The sequence below is a fragment of the Colobus angolensis genome, unplaced genomic scaffold, assembly GCF_000951035.1.
Source record: "Colobus angolensis palliatus isolate OR3802 unplaced genomic scaffold, Cang.pa_1.0 Scaffold258, whole genome shotgun sequence".
Lineage (NCBI taxonomy): Eukaryota > Metazoa > Chordata > Mammalia > Primates > Cercopithecidae > Colobus > Colobus angolensis.
The window spans coordinates 2467751-2475286 of record NW_012115799.1 but is presented as its reverse complement, the minus strand read 5'-3'; the positions used below and the strand labels follow the sequence as shown (position 1 = coordinate 2475286).

Below are 7536 nucleotides of genomic sequence, written 5' to 3'. Positions count from 1 at the left end.
TGAAACTCGACTTCCCAGGACATTAAAAGAGATGAAGTTGCTATAAAAATGAAATTAGTTGGCATATGTAAAGTTTCTTCCAAAACATCGTAGCCCCAAATAGGTTTTCAATAAATATTAGGTATATCACTCATTAGTTGATTATTTGTACATCATGTCCTGAACACCTACATGTTGAGATTAATAGAAGTTCAAAAAAATATTGCAAAGTAAAAGTGAGGAAATAGATGATACTTTTTTTCTTATTTGATAGAATATTTGTTCATTAATTTACTCACATATTTGTATGATGACTACATCATACTTTTTAAAATTAATTAATTTTTTTATTAGACTTTAAGTTATACTTATTATACTTTATTATACTCTAAGTCTTCCACAATGGTTGAACTAGTTTATAGTCCCACCAATAGTGTAAAAGTGTTCCTATTTCTCCACATCCTCCCCAGCACCTGTTGTTTCCTGACTTTTTAATGATCGCCATTCTAGCTGGTGCGCCTGTCGTGGGGTGGGGGGATGGGGGAGGGATAGTATTAGGAGATATACCTAATGTAAATGACCAGTTAATGGGTGTAGCACACCAACATGGTACATGTATACATATGTAACAAACCTGCACATTGTGCACATGTACCCTAGAACTTAAACTATAATAAAAAATAAATTGATTAATTTTAAAAAGTATGATGTAAATCGTCATTATACAAATATGTAAGTGAATTAATGAACAAATAAACATTCTATCAAGCAGAAAAAAAAAAGAATTATCTACTTCCCCAGTTTTACTTTGCAATATTTTTTTTGAGCTTCTATTAATCTCAACATGTAGGTGTTCAGGACATGGTGTACAAATAATCAACTAATGAGTGATATACCTAATATTTATTGAAAACCTATTTGGGGCTACGATGTTTTGGAAGAAACTTTACATATGCCAACTAATTTCATTTTTATAGCAACTTCATCTCTTTTAACGTCCTGGGAAGTCGAGTTTCAGAGAGATGAGGTAATTTGCCAGTATATATGTAACACGATGAGTATTATCAAATATGTCTTAATCTAAAATGTTTATGTTCGTTATTTTCATGCACATTTTACATGTCTACAATATGCTAAGCATTATATAAATCACTCAGTTTACAAGTAGCCTACAGTTCATGAGTCAAAAAAGGAAAATATATGAGTAAGAAGAAAAAAAAAACACAGTTAAATAAATGATCCTATAGAGATCTAAGCCAAATACAGACAACTATTTCTTTCCGGAAAGAATAGCAAAGGCTTCCTGAAAAGATGATACCTGAAATAAATCCTAAATTGTGAAGAGAGTATGCCAGATAATATATTAAAATATATTGCAAAATGTTCTTTTAAGAGCATATGATTTTTATTATTCAACAGGGGCCAAAATTCTTCACAAGTATACAGTATTGTATACATGTGAAGAGTAGGAAGTAGCACATATAAAGTTCTGAGATATCAGAGCCAATATCAGATACCAGCAAAGCTAGAAAAGACTTCTGGGTATTGGGGAATAATAATTTGGTATGATGTTTGATAGACAAAAATGGGCCAAATCATTAGTAGCACCATCTATATTAAAGAAAATCCATTCCATTATATTACTTTTTTAGCCAGGCTTTCACTTTAGAAAGATCATCCTGGCTCTTTCTGGAGAATAGATTTGGAGGTGGCAAAAAGAGTGGTAAGAAGATCAGTAAGAAGGTGGTGGTAACAACTGAGATGAACAATGACAGGGGCTTTGAAATAAGGGTGACAATGGGCACGGAGAGGAGGCTTAAATGAACTGAACTGGGTGAGTGATTAGAAACCAGGCTGGGCAAAAGGTGGGAGTTAAAGAAGGTCTCTAAGGACCTGGAATTAGCAGTTAGGTAGACAGTGCACTAACTGAAACACGAAATGTAGAGAGAACTTTACCTGGCTGTGGGTGAGGTGGGATGGGAGTTGTAAAAGGTAAGAAAGTACAGTTCTCCCGAGACCTGTACTATTGCTCAACACTTTAGGTGTTTGGCTCACGCAGCTCCTCCAGTTGCAATGTACATGACCTAGAGCCAGAATAAGTCTGGGCTACAGATACGAATTTGGGAGTCATCAGTATGCTGTGGAGGGCAACGGACCACTCGAGGAGCATGCAGAATGGAAAAAGGGAAGGACCCAGTGACAGAGGTCTGGGTAGCACTAAGTACAGGCAAAAAAAAAAAAAAAAAAGTTGGATGGGGGAGGTTTGTAAAAGACTAAGGAAAAAGTGATAAAGAGGAAGAGAGGTAGAATCAAAACAAATCAATAGTAAATAAGATAGCACTTCCACAGCCATGGAGAGGTTGGAGAGCAGAATAAGTGGTGAAAAGACAACGAAACTGGAAAGTGACTTTAAATTTGGCAAGTAATAGATCACTGGTGACCTTTGCCAGAGTTGTGTCAGTGGAGTGATGGGTCTAGCATTTTCCTGTACTTTATAGAGTGAAAGTCAAGTAAAAACATGGAGAGATTAATGGGTATAATCCTTTCAAGAAACTTGGCTCTAACAAAAAATAAATAAATAAACAAACAAACAAATAAATAAACAAAAATAAAGGAGTTGGGCTAGAGGACATGTGATCAAGAGAGTCTTGTTTTGTTTTGTTTTTCGTTAAGCGGAGAGTTTGTTTTTCCTTAAGCTGAGTGCATTTAAATTCCTAGGATAAAATAAAACATAAGGAGCTTTAGGAAAATGTCCAATGTTTGAAATAGCTATTTTTGTAGTAAATAATTATTATTTTAGTGGTACAATTTGATGGCAGCAGTGGCCCCATTTGGAGTGGCTGCTGGAAAGGCGATGACTGCAGTGGAGGAGATGCAGCTAGGGCTGTGCACTCCATGGAAACTGCAGGAGCCGGGAACAAGCAAGAGCCCTGCCCCCTTCCAAGTTGGTAGGGTGGGAGCCCTGTGATCCCAGGTGCAGCTGCAGCCCCCAGCCGCAGCAGCAAACCCGGACATCCCTGTGCTCTTGACCCGCGACGCCCCCCGGCCCTTGCATATTTAGAAGTGCCTGCTCCCACTGCCTGGCCTCTCCCGGCTCCCAGCACCTGCTCCAATTTTGGAGCAAATTTGTGGCCTACCTCGGGCGCTGTCATGACCAGGCCTGGTGTGTTCCTGCTAGGGTTGACACTGACACACCAGCCTCCTACTGTCTCACCCACCTCCGGACTTTAGGTGCTGACAAGTACAGTACAGAGGCCCAGATGGGGCTGAGGGCCACTCAGCACTGAACTGCAGGCACCCCCTAGCATGAATAGCCAGGGCGTCATGAAGAAGGCAGAAGGCAGATAGGCACCTGGACAGAAAGGGGCAGGACCCCTGTGAAATCCCACCTTCAAACCATGGACTCTGTAGCATGGTGCCCAGGCTGCCAGTTTCCTCTACTAAAGTGAGAACTTATGGTGCTTTTCCCAGGCTTGCCCATGGCTGCCCATGGACCGATCAGCATGCACTTCATCCCCTCTTAAGCCCATTAAATTCCCAGACTCAGCCAGACTGGGATAGACAACGGAATGACCTGTCTAGGGAAAAGAGCTACACACTGTGGGTCTCCTCTCCACTGAGAGCTGTACACTCATCATGACAACCTGCCTGCAGATAGGAGCTACCCGCTCTGAGTCTCCTCTCTGCTGAGGGCCGCACAGATGCTTCGATGACCTGCCTGTGAAAGGAGCTACCCACGTCAGGTCTCCTGAGGCCTGTACTATTGCTCAATAAAGCTCCTCTTCGCCTTGCTCACACCTGTAGTTGTCCTTGTACCTCATGCTTTCTGGATGCGGGACAAGAACTCGGGACCTTCTGAATGGCAGGACTGAAAGAATTGTAACACAAACGTGCACCCCTGCTCACCACATTGTGGGTGATGAGAAGAAGAGAAGACAGAAACAGAGAAGAGCCATGGTCCTTTGGGAAACCCAGATCTGGGAGCTCCCCAAGCCAGAGCCGTGACACTCTCTTTGGAGCTCTGCAGTTTCTTGCGTCTCCAAGATTCAGGGCACCACCATGTTCCCCAGTGTCTGCAGTGAAAGCCACTTGCAGTATGCCTGGTCCAGCTGCGGCCTAGCAGGGAGGAAATGCCCATGCCAGTGCCGGTAGCTGCCCACCCCGCCACAGCTGGCGTGCCTGGCTGTACACAGTGGCCAGACCCTGTGGTTGCTCACACAGCCTTCATCGTTCCGTGCCTGGCTTACTCTTGACAGGTATGAGATCCAGGCCAGTAGCGCAAGCTGAGCACAGCCTAACAGGCCGAGTGGGCAAAACAAACCCAATGGACCTGAGCAAAACTTGGGCAAAGGTGCCACCCAAGGGCCTTGCAACACTTTTTATATGAATTTTTTACAACTTGACATTCGACATTAATAAGATATTTCTCTCTCTCTCTCTTTCTTTCTTGAGTCTCGTTCTGTCACCCGGGCTGGAATGCGGTGGCGCCATCTCGGCTCACTGCAACCTCCGCCTCCCCGATTAAGAGATTCTCATGCCTCAGCCACCGGTGTAGCTGGGATTACAGGTGTGCCCCGGGCTAATTTTTGTATTTTTAGTAGAGGTGGGGTTTCACCATGCTGGCCAGGCTGGTCACAAACATCTAACCTCAAGTGATCTGCCCACCTCAGCCTCCCAAAGTGTGGGATTATAGGCATGAGCCATTGCACCCGACCAAGATTTATTTTATCAGTTGTGTGTCCCTATTTTTCAGAAGGTTTTCATTTCAGATTCTAGGCTATAAAACTTAAAATTATTTTTGACCCCTCCCTATACTTACATCAAGGCATACACGTTCTTAACTTTAAAAACTCCAAAGTTAGTTATTAAATTATGGAAGCATTTGTTTAGTCCACTCTCCACTACCACTCAAGTTTCTCTAGTGACATAAACAAGCTCACTCACCTCCCAACATGCGCTGGCACAATTAATCCATAAGCTAATGATTAATCAGTTATTAACTGCAACTGAAGTTACAGGGTGCAGTTACAAGTTAAAAAATCAGTTAATCTCAAAAATAATCACAGCAGAAGCATGTTTTCCACAAGGGTTTATTCCACCATTTGGTCCAATTTTTCTGTCTTTAATCTTTGAATTAAACCAAATTAATCTGAAAACCCAGATGGAAAGACACACTAAAAACTATATTGGATGTCATCTTTTTTCTCTGGAAAGTTCCAGAAATCTTAAAAACCTGTAGTTCCTTAAGGAAAATAACTGCTCAATATACTTGCAGGCACTAAAGCTAGAAAAGTGTATTATTTTTTCACTTTATGAATAAGAATTTATATTACTAATATAACTATAGTATGAATGCACTATATGAGTGATAGCTCATAATAAGAGATAATGCTAATTAGATACATATGACTGTCAATGACCACAACCTGAATGAAATGGTTACTGTGAAGCTATACAAAAGAGAAATTAAATCATTGTTAGACATTAATAATTAAGAACAAAGCATCAATATCAATGATTTGTAGTTCTGCAGATATCAATTCAAAAGCACTGTTTTCTTTGATAAATCAATGGGAAATTTTGTGCAAATATTGATGACAGGAAATGTTTCATATCTTTCCTACATAGCAATTTTTGAACAATGGGTAATCTTACTTGATCATCCATAATAAAAGACAAAATGAATACTTACAGCCAACTTCCCCAAATTGGACATTTCTAAGAATGAGGCTATGTATAAAACTTAGATTTATTCATTCTAGTGTGAAATTTTGTTTTTACGCATTTACTCACACAAATTAGAATCCATTGCATCTTCAATAAGTTTTTAAAAATATATGCAGCTACATGTTTTGCATATCTTTGCTAATATTATCCTGATGGTTTTACGTATCATTCTAGAGAAATAGTTTTTGAACCTTGATATCCTGAAAAAACTGTCCCAGGATTTTTCTTTTACCTCTTCCTCACTCATTTTCTATCAAACTCCTGAAAAATGAAAATAACAAAGGATATAACTTTTTAAACTATGTATGTGTGTGTGTGTGTGTGTGTGTGTATCTGATATGGTTTGGTTGTGTCCCCACCAAATCTCATCCTGAATCGTAGTTCCCATAATCCCCACAGGTGGTGGGAGGGACCCGGTGGGATACAATGGAACCAGGGGGACAGTGTCCCCCATGCTATTCTCGTGATAGTAAGTTCTCACAAGATCTTGTGGTTTTATAAGGGCTCCCCACCTCACTCAGCTCTCATTTTTCTCTCTCTTACTGCGCTGTGAAGAAGTGCTTTTAACCATGATTTTAAATTTCTGGAGGCCTCCCTACCCATGCAGAACTGTGAGTCAATTAAACATCTTTTTTCATAAATTATTGTCTCTGCTATTTCTTCACAGCAGTGTGGAACAGACTAATACAGTATCTATACTCACACACAAACACACACACATACAGTATACATACAGTCATGTGCTGCATAACCGTGTTTCGGTCAACAACAGACTGCATATAAAATGGTGGTTCCACAAAGTATAATACCACATTTTTATTGTTGTTTTTCTATGTTTAGATACACAAATATATATCACTGTGTTACAATCGCCTACAGTATTCAGCATAGTAACATGCTGTAGAGGTTTCTGGTCTAGGGGCAATAGGCTATACCATATCACCTAGATGTGTATTAGGCTATACTATCTAGGTTTGCATAAGTATGCTCTACAATGTTCATACAATGATGAAATCATTTAAGGGCACATTTCTCAGAACATATCCCTGGTGTGCGTGTGTGTGTGTGTGTGTGCATGCGCGCATATAATATATATAGATTTTTGTCTTTTTGTAAAAATTAAATCATATAACACTTTTTTGATATTTATAGGTGTGTGTGTGTGTGTGTGCATGCGCGCATATAATATATATAGATTTTTGTCTTTTTGTAAAAATTAAATCATATAACACTTTTTTGATATTTATAGAAGCTTTCTTTCTCTCTTTCTTTTTTTTTTTTTTTTGAGACAGACTCTCACTCTGTCACTCAGACTGGAGAGCAGTGGCACAATCTCAGCTCACTGCAATCTCCACCTCCTGGGTTCAAGCGATTCTCCTGCCTCAACCTCCCGAACAGCTGCCCGGCTAATTTTTATATTTTCAGTAGAGACAGGGTTTCACCATGTTGGCCAGGCCTGTGTCAAACTACTAACCTCAGGTGATCAGCCTGCCTTGGCCTCTCAAAGTGCTGGGATCATAGGCGTGAGCCACAATGCCGAGCCAGCAGCTTTATTTCTAATTGCCAAAACTTGGAGGCAACTAAGATGTCCTTCAGTGGGTGAACTGATAAATAAAAGGTAGTACACACAGACGGTGGAATATTATTCAGTACTGAAAAGAAGTGAGCTCTCAAGCCATGAATACACTTGGAGGAATCTTAAATGCATATCAGTAGGTGAAAGAATCCAATCTGTAAAGGCAACATGATATGATTCCAAATATATGACATTCTGGAAAAGGCAAGCAATGGAGACAGTAAAAAGGCCAGTGGCTGCCAAAAGTTTGTAGG

General features: G+C 40.2%; 1 protein-coding gene across 2 annotated transcripts in view; it reads right to left on the bottom strand.

Annotated features, from left to right (window-relative positions):
• MDGA2 (MAM domain containing glycosylphosphatidylinositol anchor 2) overlaps positions 1-7536 on the bottom strand; it is an 825087-nt gene that overhangs the window by 310468 nt on the left and 507083 nt on the right. The gene's annotated exons all lie outside the window — the stretch shown is intronic.